Source organism: Cryptomeria japonica, chromosome 5, assembly GCF_030272615.1.
Source record: "Cryptomeria japonica chromosome 5, Sugi_1.0, whole genome shotgun sequence".
In the NCBI taxonomy this organism is placed as follows: domain Eukaryota; kingdom Viridiplantae; phylum Streptophyta; class Pinopsida; order Cupressales; family Cupressaceae; genus Cryptomeria; species Cryptomeria japonica.
In genome coordinates, this window is record NC_081409.1 from 784,650,506 (window position 1) to 784,664,190 (window position 13,685).

Below are 13,685 nucleotides of genomic sequence, written 5' to 3' on the forward strand. Positions count from 1 at the left end.
GGCTGGAAGATAAAGAAACATCAAAAGATACAGGGCTCAGAAAGTCTACTATAAGACCTAGAATGTGAGAAGATGGATGAATGACTAGTTGGAGTCCTACTGGGTTGAGTCTCACCATCAGGCTGAACAATTCAACACCAACTCAGTGCGATCTTCTAAGGGATGCTTCGAATATGTTCAAGTCGTACACCATCAGACACTGATCACCATTCAAGATAATGCATGAACAGTAGACGTGTAACGACTCGAGATTAAGCTCATTTTATGCCAGTTGACCACACAGGGCACACTTACATTCAGCAAGAGGTTAGTGGTTTGGACTAGGCGGATTCCACGCAAGTGCATTCAGTAACTTCTTTCATTCAATCTAATTATTTACCATCTAAAATGAAGATTCAACAAGAAACCATGCATATTGCAAGAAAGAACACATTTCACCTTAACTTCAATGAAAATTGAGTTCATTTACAATTTAGGCAACAATTTCTTGCCTTCTCCTAATCTACTCTAATTGCTATTCTATTTGCTATTAATCATTAGCTATTCGAACCTCTATGAACTAACTATTCACTAACTCGTATTAGCTAACTCTTAACTATTAACCCTTACAAATGAAGAGCCAGAGCTTTATATAGAGAGCTCTTTACAATTTGATGGCTTTGATTGATTTAGAATGAATAGCTAGGATTAGAAGATGGAAACCCTAATTAGGGTTTGTTACAACAAACTCCTTTAGCCAATGAGAAAATTACATTCCATGAGTATGGACCAATAGATGTCAGAGGTAGGTGCCTTGAAGTTTGTGCCATCATTGGTGAGTCAGGTACATTGAATCTGGACATGCTGAGGTGGAGCTATCTGACTGGAGGAATAGTGATTGGGATGCCACCTTATTTGGTACTTGCTCGTATCTATTTTGATAGTCAATTTGGTGATGTTGAGAAGCTAACTCTGTTTAACTCTTTTGAAACTATATGCTTCTTCAACGTACCCTTGCACTGACTTTGATTGACCTTCTTCTATCCTTGATGTACTTGATGGATGACGTACCTCCTTGACTCCCATGTGTGTTTGATGAGGCCTCTACACAGTCAAGTCACTTCTCCTCTGGTAATTCATATTGCCTTGAAATGTTTACAAGATCGTTCTTCTTTGTCATCCCGTGATCTCTTTGAGGATAGTTCTAACACCTTGCTTGCACTTGTTGATCATTCGAAGTCCTTCAATTTAGTAGCACCTTGAGTACCTTCTCGTGCATCCAAGGCGTCTTTAATGATGATGGAGCTGGAAGAGGTCACCCTTGTCCTAGCCTGACTTCCTCCATCCTAATTTTGTTGACCTGCAAAACAAACAAAAGATGATTAAGAATACATGATATATTCATTCTAACATGATATTTCTCACCTTAAATCATCAACAAGAAGGCATTAAGATCAACTCGCTCTGGAACCTCTCCAAGGACAGGACCTATAATGAGATTTTCGCTCAGGACACTCTAGAAGGGTTAGGAGCAGTGTTCCATGGGGACGCGTCCCCCCCCTTTTTGGGCGTGTCCCCCCGTCAGAAACGTCTCGGGGACGGGGACGCGACGTCCCCCGCCGTCCCGCCACCGCCACCCAAGCGCCGCTGGGATGCGAAGACGTCTGGGCATCTCCCAGAGAGACATGGAGATGCCTCCACATCTCCTTGGGAGACGTTTGGGTGTCTCCCCGTGTTCAAGAGACGTGCAGACGTCTCTCCAAGGACGGGGAAACGCCCAGACGTCTCCTGTCGCCCCCACGTATATGCAATATTTAATATTAAAATTTAAAAAAAAAGTGACTTTTTAAGTTTTTTGAGGGTTAAGGGATAACTCTAATTGGACGTGGGCCAAAAGAAAAATAACACCCGACGCCTTTAGAAAATAATAAAATTATTTTTGGCCCTTGACCCCGCAAGGGGCGATGCCCCTTGACCCCAACTTGGGGGCGTTGCCCCCAAACCCCTATTGAAAAATATAGGGGGAAACCGCGCCGATAGAAGTAGGGAAAATCTAACCTCCGAGTCTGATTAGGCTCCATATAACAACACAACTTAGAAATCTTGGTATTTAGATTTAGTATTTCAAATTTCCTATAGTCTCATTTGAAATATAATTCTTACACTGTAATACTGTCATACATCTTTTCAAAACTAGTTTTTCAAGTACTATATGTATATGTATAACCATATTAGCACCACCACCCCGCCACCCCCTCGCTGCCGTCCCCCCGCCGTCCCCAAACTTAGGCCCTTGGTCCCCCCGTCCCGGAAACGCGTCCCCGCGTCCCCGTGTCCCCCCATCCCCAACGCCTGTGGAACACTGGTTAGGAGCAAAATTGACAAATTTGCTCAATTGCTTAGGAATAGGTTTTGCTCAAGGGCCTAGGCAAAACATTAGTCCTCCTAGGAATTTCGCTCTGGACCCTTTGGAAGGGTCAGGAGCGAAATTCATGTTTTACTTGATTTTCCTTCACAAAACTCCATTTCTCATCCTTCAATCATCAACAACAAGTCTCTTGCCTTCAAGAAATGCTTGGGAATGAGTTAGTTCGTAGGTTGGAGCAAGGTATAATGCTTCATGGAGAAATTCGCTTTGGACCCTTGGAAGGGTCAGGAGCGAAATTGCTCAATTATGCTCAATTCTCATCCTTTTTCACTCATCTTTGCTTTAGACTTGATCTTTGATCCTTTTCCCTACCATGCATGACCATCATTCAATGTTCCTAGTGAAGAAATAAGCTATTAGGAGGATTTAGCTCTGGACCCTTTGGAAGGGTCAGGAGCAAAATTTGTCTTTAGGCTCAAATTCCCACTTCTTTTCGTCTCGACTCACCTCAAACCTGACTTATCAAATCTCCTCTTACCATAATCAAGTCAATTTGCCATCTATTTAGCTTAAAACAAGGTCCTTTTAGTGCATTTAGGCAAAATAGAGAGTCTTGCTAGGAATTTCGCTCTGGACCCTTTGGAAGGGTCAGGAGCGAAATTTGCAATTATGTTCAAATCCTTAACTTTTCATTACTTCACTTTGTTTCACACATCAATTCTCTCTTCACTACGCCATAAGGATAAGTGTTATGAGGCAAATTTGGACCAAGAAGAGAGATATAAGGAAATTCGCTCTAGACCCTTTGGAAGGGTCAGGAGCGAAATTTGAGGAATTAGGCTTAAAGACCTTCCAAACACTCAATCTTCACCCTTATTCACATTATTCTCTCCTCAAGACATGCCAACAAATCACTTCAAGGAGTTGCCTAGCTCAAAATGTTGGATCAAAGGTGTATATTAACCATTTCGCTTAGGTTCCTTTGGAAGGACAAGACCTATCTAGGAATTTCGCTCTGGACCCTTTGGAAGGGTCAGGAGTGAAATTCTACCTTTTTGCATAAATTCCTCACTTTTTCTCATTTCACTTGGTTTAGCTCATTTACAAAGGCATGCAAAAGTCCATTTTCCATTCAATCAAGGCATGGAATCAAGGATTTGAACCCATGTTAGAAGCAGGAGAGGTTTCAAAGGAAATTCGCTTCTTCCCTTTGGAACGGTCAGGAGCGAGTTTGGCAATTGTGCTAAATTCTTGATCACCTCCTTTTTCTAGATGCCCTAGATCTTAAAGGCAAGGCCACCCTAGCAGGATATAAGGACTTCATCAAACTCAATCAAGACTTAACCTAGAAACAAAAGTAAGGCTTGACCTAGAGAAGGCTTTCAAAGAGACCCTGACCTAGACCACCTACTGACCCACTTCAACTTAAGCAGAGCCTGCTATCCTAATGATCTCTTTGACAACTCTCCAATGCAAAGGCTAAAAGCCAAGACTAGACAACCAAGCAAAGAAAACTAACCCTAGAAAGCAAAAAGTAGGGGTCCCCATTTGCAATGGGGTGATGTGTGAATACGTCACAATAGGTACCTACTTGTTTGCTTGGTTGAGTAGCTTGAGCTGCTAGCTTGGTTGTTTAAGGTGCTAGTGTGTATGCTTAAGCTGGGTGGATGCCTACTTGTCATTTTGTCAGTTGTTTAGGCAAAATTCCTGCCATGTCACCTTTGAATGGTCAAAGTAGTAAATCTCTCATCAGCTGTAGAGATTTGAAAATAATTGTTGGCCTTTTGTGTTTTGAAATCGAAACTGTTTGATGTCAGATTTTTGTTTAAGGTTGCCGTTTCTTTTGAGCTTGCTTGGGCGAGGAATATGTAACATGTTTTTTAAACGTGGGAATAATGTTTCAGAATTTAGTCTGTGCGAATATGAGGAAGTCATGATTCTTTTAGGGCTCATGGTCATTTATTATGGGAGTAGTGCCGTTGGAAATATTCACTTGCATCGATGGCCTTTGTTTTAAAAAATAAATGACTTTATGAATGTGGAAAAAAAAGGGATTCAAAGGTTAGAATATGGTCTGCGACTTTGTTCTGTGCAGAGATGTTTTTTTTTTTGGTAATATTCGTGGCCTTCATACCTGGTGGAGAGAGGAATGAAGATGTTTTCATTTTAACGGAAGGCAAATAAAAACTTATTTGATGTTTCATGCGTGGTTGACAAAAATCGCATATTTTCCAGAATATGTGTGTAGTTATGTGGGTTACAGGGTAGTGGAGTCTAAATGTTTTTTTTGCCAGTTGCTATTATTACTGGTGGTGCGTGGTTACTAAAGGAATTGTGGCCTACTTGGTTCAAATACTCAAGGTTTGTGGGGGAATCAAATACAATTCTTTTTCTGGACAGTTCATGGATAATTTATGGATGAGTGGTTCCATTTAAAAAAAGAGAAAGTGGAGAGTTGCGTATGCAGGAGTAGTTGGCAGGCACAAATATGAACTTGGAATTTTTATGAGTGGAAAATCGTGGTGTATTGATTAGAGGATTTTATTCTAAAAAAGTGTGGCTGAGCAAAATGTATGTGTATCGTACTTTTGAAGCAACTGTGAGCTTTCTGGCAATTTGTGAGGTTACACACAGTGAATCAAGTTCTGATCTTTCTATTAAAAATAAACTCTTCAGTCAATGGGTGCTTAGGATGTAAAAGAAGTGTGGTGCAAAGTTTGAGAATTCTGATTGTATAATATTTTCTGTTTGTGAGAGTTGTTCTTTATATGCAGTGCTTTTGGTATTTTTCAATGCCACAGTTACAAGAGGAAAATGGTGTCGTGTTGAACTTGCATACGTTCTTCACCCTGGGAGTAAAATTTTATTCAAAAAGAATTAAGAGGAGATCATTTTGAAGTGGTCTGTAGTTGTTGATGCTGTGTTTTGAATTTCTGTTGGTTTGAGTTGTTCTCTTTTGCTGTAGGGTTGGTGCCTCTGTTGTTCTAAATTGGTGATGAGAGGAGAGTTGGAGCTCTCTCTAATTGTGTTCTCTCTGTAATCTGGGTTGGTGCCCATCTTTTCAATATGATGAGAAATCTTTTGCCATGGTTTTTTTACCCGAAAGGGTTTTCCACGAGACATCTTGTGTTCCTGTGTTATTTGACTTACTGTAAAAATTTGAAACATTGATTCACTCCCCCTCCCCACCCCCCCTCAGTGTTTCTTGTGTGCCTCTCAATTTGCACATTACCTCTACAAATGATTGTGTAGTCCTCATCACCACTAAAGATCACCAAATTAGAGTAAGTTGTGTACTGTGTGAAGCAATTTGTAATGTGGGAGAAATGACATGATGCTCTTGAATCTATAGACCATGTAGATGACTTGGATTGATCTACTATTCATTTGGCCATGAATGCATAGAAGGCTAATTCATCCAAATGCTCTACGACATGAGCCTTTTCTTCCTTGGATTTTGTTTCACCAACCTCAACCTCTTTCTGCAGTGCTTCTTTATATATTCCATCTTACCACGATTATGACATGTGCTGTTTTACATTTACAGATTCCTTGAAGTATCCTCATTATTATCTTGTCCTTTTTGTTGATGTGGCTAAAGTCGTGTTACCAACTCTCTCCAGTCAACATAGAATAAAATTTGGTGGTAATCCCATTCTCTCTTGCGTAAGGAAGTTCCAGTACTACTGAAACGATCACAAAAAGGCAACCTCAAGGTTCATATTCGTTAGATCCTGATTGTGGGATGGCTCAGAGGTTAATGTGTCTTGCTGGTAGACTAGAGGGGGACTTACGTTAACATATAGAATAAGCTTCAAAGTTTATACGGTGTCCCTAAGACTACAAGTCTTGCTTTCATTAGATTATCAATACACATGATGCTTGTTTAATGGGCCACAACTTCAGATTAAAAAAAAAGGAAAAGGAGAGAGTAAGGAAGAGATACTAACTACACTAACTAAAATAGCACATATGGGCAAATAGACGGGGATATTAAAATTACCATATTCGACCTCGCCAGTTGAACACAACTAAGTAGATTTTAGTGCAATCTTCAAAGGAAAGTAAGATTTTCAAACTTTTAAACACTAATGCGGAATCTAAAATATACATTCATGAAAGTGTTTAACAACCGAACTAAATGCATGAATATGTTCAGTTTAACCATGCAGGGGGACTGACAATCAGTCAATCCTTAATGGTGTGAACTTAAGATACCTATCAAATATTTTCCTAAATACACTACTTGTAAACAAAATGCATTACAAAAATTTAAATGAGGAAGAAAGAACCATGCACTCATAGGAAACATGTATAGCTTGAGATTCCATTAAACCTATAAATATTTCTGCAGAGTTTTTGCAACAATTTTGGATTTCTTACAAAATAGAGGGAACACCAGTCCCTTCAAATAGAATTCCAAAACATGGATAAATGGCTAGGATTAATCAAAACAAGTGGCCTAGATTCATCCCAAAAAACATGACTACCCATGCCTAGTTAATAAGGATAATTCCTTCCAACTAACGAACCAACAGTCATAAAGCTGTCCCCCTAAAAAGTGCACTGCATGGAGCTCAAAAATTGAAACTGTACTCTGGTAGTTGGGGAGAAATAACTAACTTTCGGAATGCACTATTTGCCATCCCAAAGTAGATATTTTTCCCATTTACAATAAAATACCATTTTCTCCATCTAGGTACATTTTCCAAATGTGTCGTCTTGCAGCTCGCTCTTCTCGAACATGCTCCTGAAACTTCACGTAGACAACCCTTATCTCGTCGAGAGGCATGGGTGGGGTGTGCATCTGGAAGCTAGTGGCCATGCAACAATCATCTACCTCCCTTACCATTTTTTATGGGTTCTTCAGTTGGAGCTTTCTAGCCCGAGTGCTCATTTGCTTTCTTTGCTTGGGTCTGCAGACCTTCTTTGAGGCTACTCAACACTGCTTCTCTAATGTCGGAAACCTTCATCAATTCAGCTAGTGGCATGTTGGTTTTGATGTTTTTGAATTCTTCGGCCACCAATTGGCCCAACCTATTGATTTACGACTTATCGGAGAATTGCTCTACTTGAGTTGATCTCGGGGCTGTCATCTGGGTTGGGGCAGCAGTTGGTTGATTCGAGAAGACAGGTGCTATAGGGGAAGGAATTGTCTTATGGGGCGGACCCTGGTTCACATATTGCTGCGGCGCCCTCAGGTATCCTGGGTTGTTGCTCGTGTTGTGATCTATGGTAACTTGAATGTCCTCCGGAGGTGTGGATGTGGTATACAGGCCACTGTTACTGTTTTGGTTATTGTTATTGTAGCCCTTCCAGTTGCCACGTTGGTATTGCTGGAATGCATTCACATCCACAGGTTGTCTTACATCAGCTACTTCATTTTCTTCTTGATTTGGGAAGAAGAAAGGAGGGATATAACTTTCTAAGACCATAGTCGTATCATATCTAGGCAAGGGGACGATCTCATGCCTAGTGGGAGGGGTGTTGATTGGGATGCTGTATTTACAACATCTCGCTGGAATATGTTGGCTACCACTTGGAATTCATTGCACTGTAGTTCGGAGTGATGATTAGTGTTATGCAGCCTGCACCAATTTGATAGAGCGGCTTCTGCGAGAAATACCTTGTTTGTTGGTTTGTTTTCAGCAGCTGGAGGGTTATCTAGTGGCATAGGAACTCCATTGTTGTTAGGACAAGTGTTACATGTCGTATTCGGCCTCTGGTAATTCTAGTTTTGGTACTGATTTTGGTGTTGATTCTGGTACTGATTCCGGTACTGATTCCTCTGCGAATTCTGCAATTGATTGTTCAGGTTGTGTAGATAAGTGACTTCAGCAGAGAGCTTCATTTGATCAGTCAACTTCTGCATTTCATCTTTCTGTTCCTACGTTCTAGTGGATGGTGCAGTATTTTGCAGATATATAAGCTGGTTAGGAGGTGCCTAGGATAGAGGTGATCTAGGGTGTAGTACCAATTGGTTAGCCGAGGCTGGGAGTTAATATGCAGGCTGCGGGACTTGATTCATCATAGGTGCATGATGTGCGAAGGCTTGGCCTAGTCCATAGATTTGGTTGGGAATAGCGGGTGGTCCTATATGAAGCAAGGGTCCTACAACAGCCTGGCCTAGACCTTTACTGATCTCCATGGCTTTGGCATATGCTTCTGTTAAGGTGGTTGGTGCAGGATGAGACTGCCTGACAAACATTGCTGTAAGATTATCCAGGGCTGAATAATAAATCTCCCTAGTTGAAGCATCACTAACCACATAGGGGTTCTACAATTTGGTAAAGGCTTTGTGAAATCTGTTATTAAAGGAGCCGATTGGCTCGTGCTCCTACCTTTTTATCTCCACGAACTGCCTATACAGTTATGTGGGCGTGATGGGTATACCATATTTGCCAGTGAAAGACGTTTTCAGCTTCTCCCAAGAATCAATGGATGAAGTTGGCAGGTGGATAAACCAGTAAAATGCATCTTCCCCCAAATAATAAGGGAAGAGTCTACATGCAACATTAGCGTATTCAATTTGCCTATTACACAGTGCATCCTCAAATATTTTTATGTGCTCCTCAGCTGTTTTGTTTGAATCATTAACGCGAAATATTGAACATAACTTATTGGGACTTTTTGGCGTGTCATGATAGTCATTGAAGACTAATGGGGACGGGTTGTCAACCAACCAGGTCACACCATTTGGAGTAGGCTGATTTTGAGCCATTTGTGGCTGGACGGGTGGAACTGGAGGGGCTGTTTGAGCAGTATTTGCTGGGATTGTGTGGACAACACATATTGGGACTGCAAAATGCTGATTTGAAGGACCAGGTTCGTTTGGCTCTACAACCTTGTGGTACTGCCTACGCCTATAAAATTGCATTGCGGCAAAATTTTCTCGTTGAGGAGTAGATCTTAGGATTCTTTCAAACCTCTCTGGAGAGAAGGAACCGATTCTATCCAGTTTGGGCCCTCCTATTGCCAATTCTATTGATGTGGCTAAATTCATGTTACCAACTCTCTCTAGTCAACACAAAATAGAATTTGGTGGCAATCTTCAAAGGAAAGTTAGTTTTTCAAACTTTTAAACACTAATGCTGAATCTAAAATATACATTGATGAAAGTGTTTAACAACTGAACTAAATACATGAATATGTTCAGATTAACCATGCAGGGGTATTGACAATTAGTCAATCCTTAATGGTGTGAACTTAAAATCCCTATCAAATATTTTCCCAAATGCACTACTTGTAAACAAAATGCGTTTCTGAAATTTAAATGAGGAAGAAAGAACCATGCACTCACAAGAAACATGTATAGCTTGAGATTCCATTAAACTTGTAAACATTTCTACAAGGTTTTTGCAACAATTCTGGATTTCTTACAAAATAAGCGAAAATCAGTCCCTTTAAATAGAATTCCAAAACATGGATGAATGGCTAGGATTAATCAAAACAAGTGGCCCAGATTCATCCCAAAAAACATGACTACCCATGCCTAGTTAATAAGGAGCATACCTTCCAACTAACTAACCAACTAACAATCATAAAGCTGCCCCCCCCCAAAAAGTGCACTGCACGGAGCTCAAAAATTGAAATTGTATTTTAGTAGTTTGGGAGAAATAACTAACTTTGGGAATGCACTTTTTGCCATCCCAAAGTAGATATTTTCCCATTTACAATAAAATACCATTTTCTCCATCCAAGTACTTTTTCCAAATGCCCTGGCCTGTAGCTTGCTCTACTTGAACATGCTCTTGAAACTTCACAAAGACAATCCTTATCTCATCGAGAGGAGGCATGGGCGGGGTGTGTATCCGAAAGCTGGTGTTCATGCAACGATCATGTACCTCCCTTGTTGAATCCAATCAACCTTGTTAGTTTTATACTCCTGTAGGGCTGCGTGGAATTTGTTGGCGTAGGTTAAATCATGTGTGGTGTATGCAACTCCCTTCTTCAATTGGCTTTTCTAGAGCAGTTTGAATTCATTGCAGTTCATATTTGGCCTCCATTCACCAACTAACCTTTCTAGCAGACTTGTATAGTTCTTCCCAATATAGAGCAAAACTGCCTCACTATCCTTCCATCCTTCATCAATGATGTCTACGATGTCTCTCTTCAATGCTAAGGCTCAGAACCAGTCCTCAAAAGTATCGAAATCATGTGGCTCGAAGATCTGTTGCTCATTTGGAATTAACGAGTGAGTCCAAAATAAGGGCTTCATGATTGGAAACAACTTCTTAATTGATGCTCGTAGTCCTTCAGTGTTGCCCCTTAAGGCCTTGACTGTTTGGAAAGTCCCCATTGCATCTTGCTCACAGTAGACCAAATCACTAATCAACTTGTTTCCTACCCTCGTAATATCCTCCATCCATTCCCTAGTTGCCTTAGTAGTGTCTCAGACACTCGCAAATACTACAGTTGTTTTCTGTGCCAATGCTAGAGGGGGGCATAAGCCTCGTTAGTGTGCAGCAGTGGCCTCAACAAGTGGTCTATATAATTCTCGCCTTGCAGGGCATGAGCCTTGTACATTTCTCGCTCGGCAATCATCCGTTCCAACTGGTTTAATATGGTGTCCACATAATCCCTAAACTCCTCCACCTCTTGACCTTTAGTCGTGTTTTCCATTGGGATAGACATCACATTGTAATCAGCCAGGGCTGCCTCTTCTGCAGATTTGCCTTCGGGTGGGACAGCAATGTGCACCGTTTGGTTCCTTTGAGCATCTTTGGTAACCTTTGAGTACGTCTTCGGTTTCTTCTTCCCTTTAGTTTGCGGTTCTCCTATCCGAGAGAATAGGTCATCCAAGCTTATGGGTGGTCTCGCTGTGACTTTCCTCTGTATTCGAGATTGCAGCCATGCATGAGCCATGGGTTGTCCTGAAGTGATCACTAAGTCCTTGCTTTGCTCTCTTGATGCCTCGACAGATTCACTATCTATTCGTGGCTGATCAGTCATGGGAAATGGCTGATTTGGCTTTGTATCTTGATCTTTGCCTATAGCCGAGTTTTCTCCCACCTCACTTAGCAATTGCTGAGTGACCTCAAGTACTTGCTGTTCTTCACTTTCATGGAGCTCTTCATTTTTTGTTTTTCTCTTCATCCCTTTTAGAGACATCATCATTTTCTCCATCATCCACCTCCTTTTGTTCTTCATTCTTTTCAGTAGATGCCCCATCATCTTCATCACCTCTCTTTTCCAGTTTCTCTTGTTCGGCATCTTGCCTACCATCCTCATCATTGGGCTGTATCTCTCCTCCAATTTGATTCTTTGGCCCATCTAGATCAATGATTTGCATCTCTGTCTCTTGCACAAGCTCTTGTGAATCGATTGCTTCAACAATAGCTGAATCTATTTGCTGCATGGGAGGGGGTGTTGATTGACGCTCCAGTCCAATCGCATCCTCTGTTGGATTAGGATCTTTTGGCGAGGTGGCAACAAATAACCTTGTTACTGGTATCTTTTCCCTCACAAGAGCCTCAGGTGAGTTGCTCTTATCCTTCCTAGACCTTTTTGATGTTCGCGTTCCTTTACTAGCCTTCGCTTTCTTTCTATTCTTTTTAGGCCTCCTCTCAGTCTCTTCTTCCTTTGCAACACTCGATGCCTCTTCCTCTTTTGATGAGTGAGGCTCAAAGCCTCCCATCACGTTGTAGGTGAATTGTGTCCCATCATGGGTCAACTTCTGAATCTGCCGATATAGCCAGGCATCTGTAATTCTCCTAGGGCCTTCCATTATGGCCTCCAAATTGGTGACTGGATCTTGAGATCGGTTGATTGAAGGTAGGTAGTCCTTGAGTGCTTCATAGTCCTGGAATTGCAGGCAATCCGCATGGTTGACTAGCTGATCTGTGACTTGGGCATACTCGAAAGTCCTGATTTGACGCACATTAAGCCTTGAGTATTCCCGCTGACGAACCTCAAAGTCATCCACGCAGCTGGCCCAATAATCCTCTATATTCGTTTTGTATCTATAATGCCTGCCATAAGCCTGCCCTCCTAAACCAGTAGGGTCGAAGTTCTTCCTGAAGGGGTCTTCTTGTAGGCAATATGATGCCAACTCCTCTCTTGATTGCTCAGCCTGTGCGAGAGTCTTAAAATCATAGTTCCTAGACTCGGACTCGGCTCTGACTCGGCAAGGCTGACTCGACTCGTGACTCGGCTCGGACTCGGCAACGACTCGGCAACGACTCGGCAAAATAAGAAAACCCTTGAAATTTAGAGATTTTTAACTATTTAAAACTTGTTTCATACACCCATTATTGAATTAAGCTTAAAGACACTATAACATCATCAAATAGAAGCTAATTTGATCACATACATAAACATACATCCATCACATGCGTAGAAATGTAAATTGTAGCTGAAGGAATTAGAAAACATAGATATATAGAGTTATAAATGTTGTCCAATGTATAATATAAAATCCATGACTACAAATGTTCCCAAACATATATCTAACTGTAAAGTGTAAAAAAAACAAGTCTATGGCTCAGGCTCTGGCTCAGCCGAGTCTATCTGCCTCCTACAAAGGCGTCTAAGGTAGGTCCTGGATGACTGAGTAGCCATAGTCTCTGCCTGTGATGTGCCAGTCTGAGTAGCCATAGGTGCTGTGCCTGATCGTGCTCTATCCTCCTCCTCTGCCATAGCCGCAGCCTCAGCCTCTCTGTCTGCCTGGTCAACCCACTCAAGGTCCTCATCAGTGAAGACTGGATCGGTGGACTCAGTGAGCCAATCGGACTCAGGGTCGACTTCCTCTAGAGTGATCGGAGAGGAGTCATCGTCCAAAATCTGTCTGGTCCTGAGACGGAGGTTGTAATGAACAAAGACTAGATCATTCAACCTCTCCACAGACAATCTATTTCGCCTCTTCGAGTGGATGTGCTCAAACATGCTCCAGTTGCGCTCACATCCAGAAGCGCTGCACGGCTGGCTCAATATGCGGATGGCAATTTTTTGAAGGTTTGGGGTTGAAGGCCCAAACATTTGCCACCATCTATCTGAGATAAGGAAAAGAAAAAAACATTAGTCTCATTTCCAACTTTAAAGGTAGATTATAAAATGAAAAATTAAAATGCATGTCATAAACTTTAGAATTTTTCAATTTTCTACCTGGCTGCAATTTTGTCCGACCCTCTTTACACAATTGGCTGGCAAAGATTGCCCCTGATGCATTATTAAATGCATCCATCTCAAGAAGTGTAGCTGTGGTATCAGTGACCATCCGTTGTACTACTGAATATAGCCCGCTAAGAACCTCCTCATCCGCTTTGAAATCAGCACGGAAACGAAATGATGGATTGAGGTAATAAGCTGCTGCATGGATGGGCCTATGAAGTTGGTTATG

General features: G+C 41.5%; 1 protein-coding gene across 3 annotated transcripts in view; it reads left to right on the forward strand.

Annotated features, from left to right (window-relative positions):
- LOC131049196 (uncharacterized) overlaps positions 1-13,685 on the forward strand; it is a 127,430-nt gene that overhangs the window by 92,462 nt on the left and 21,283 nt on the right. The gene's annotated exons all lie outside the window — the stretch shown is intronic.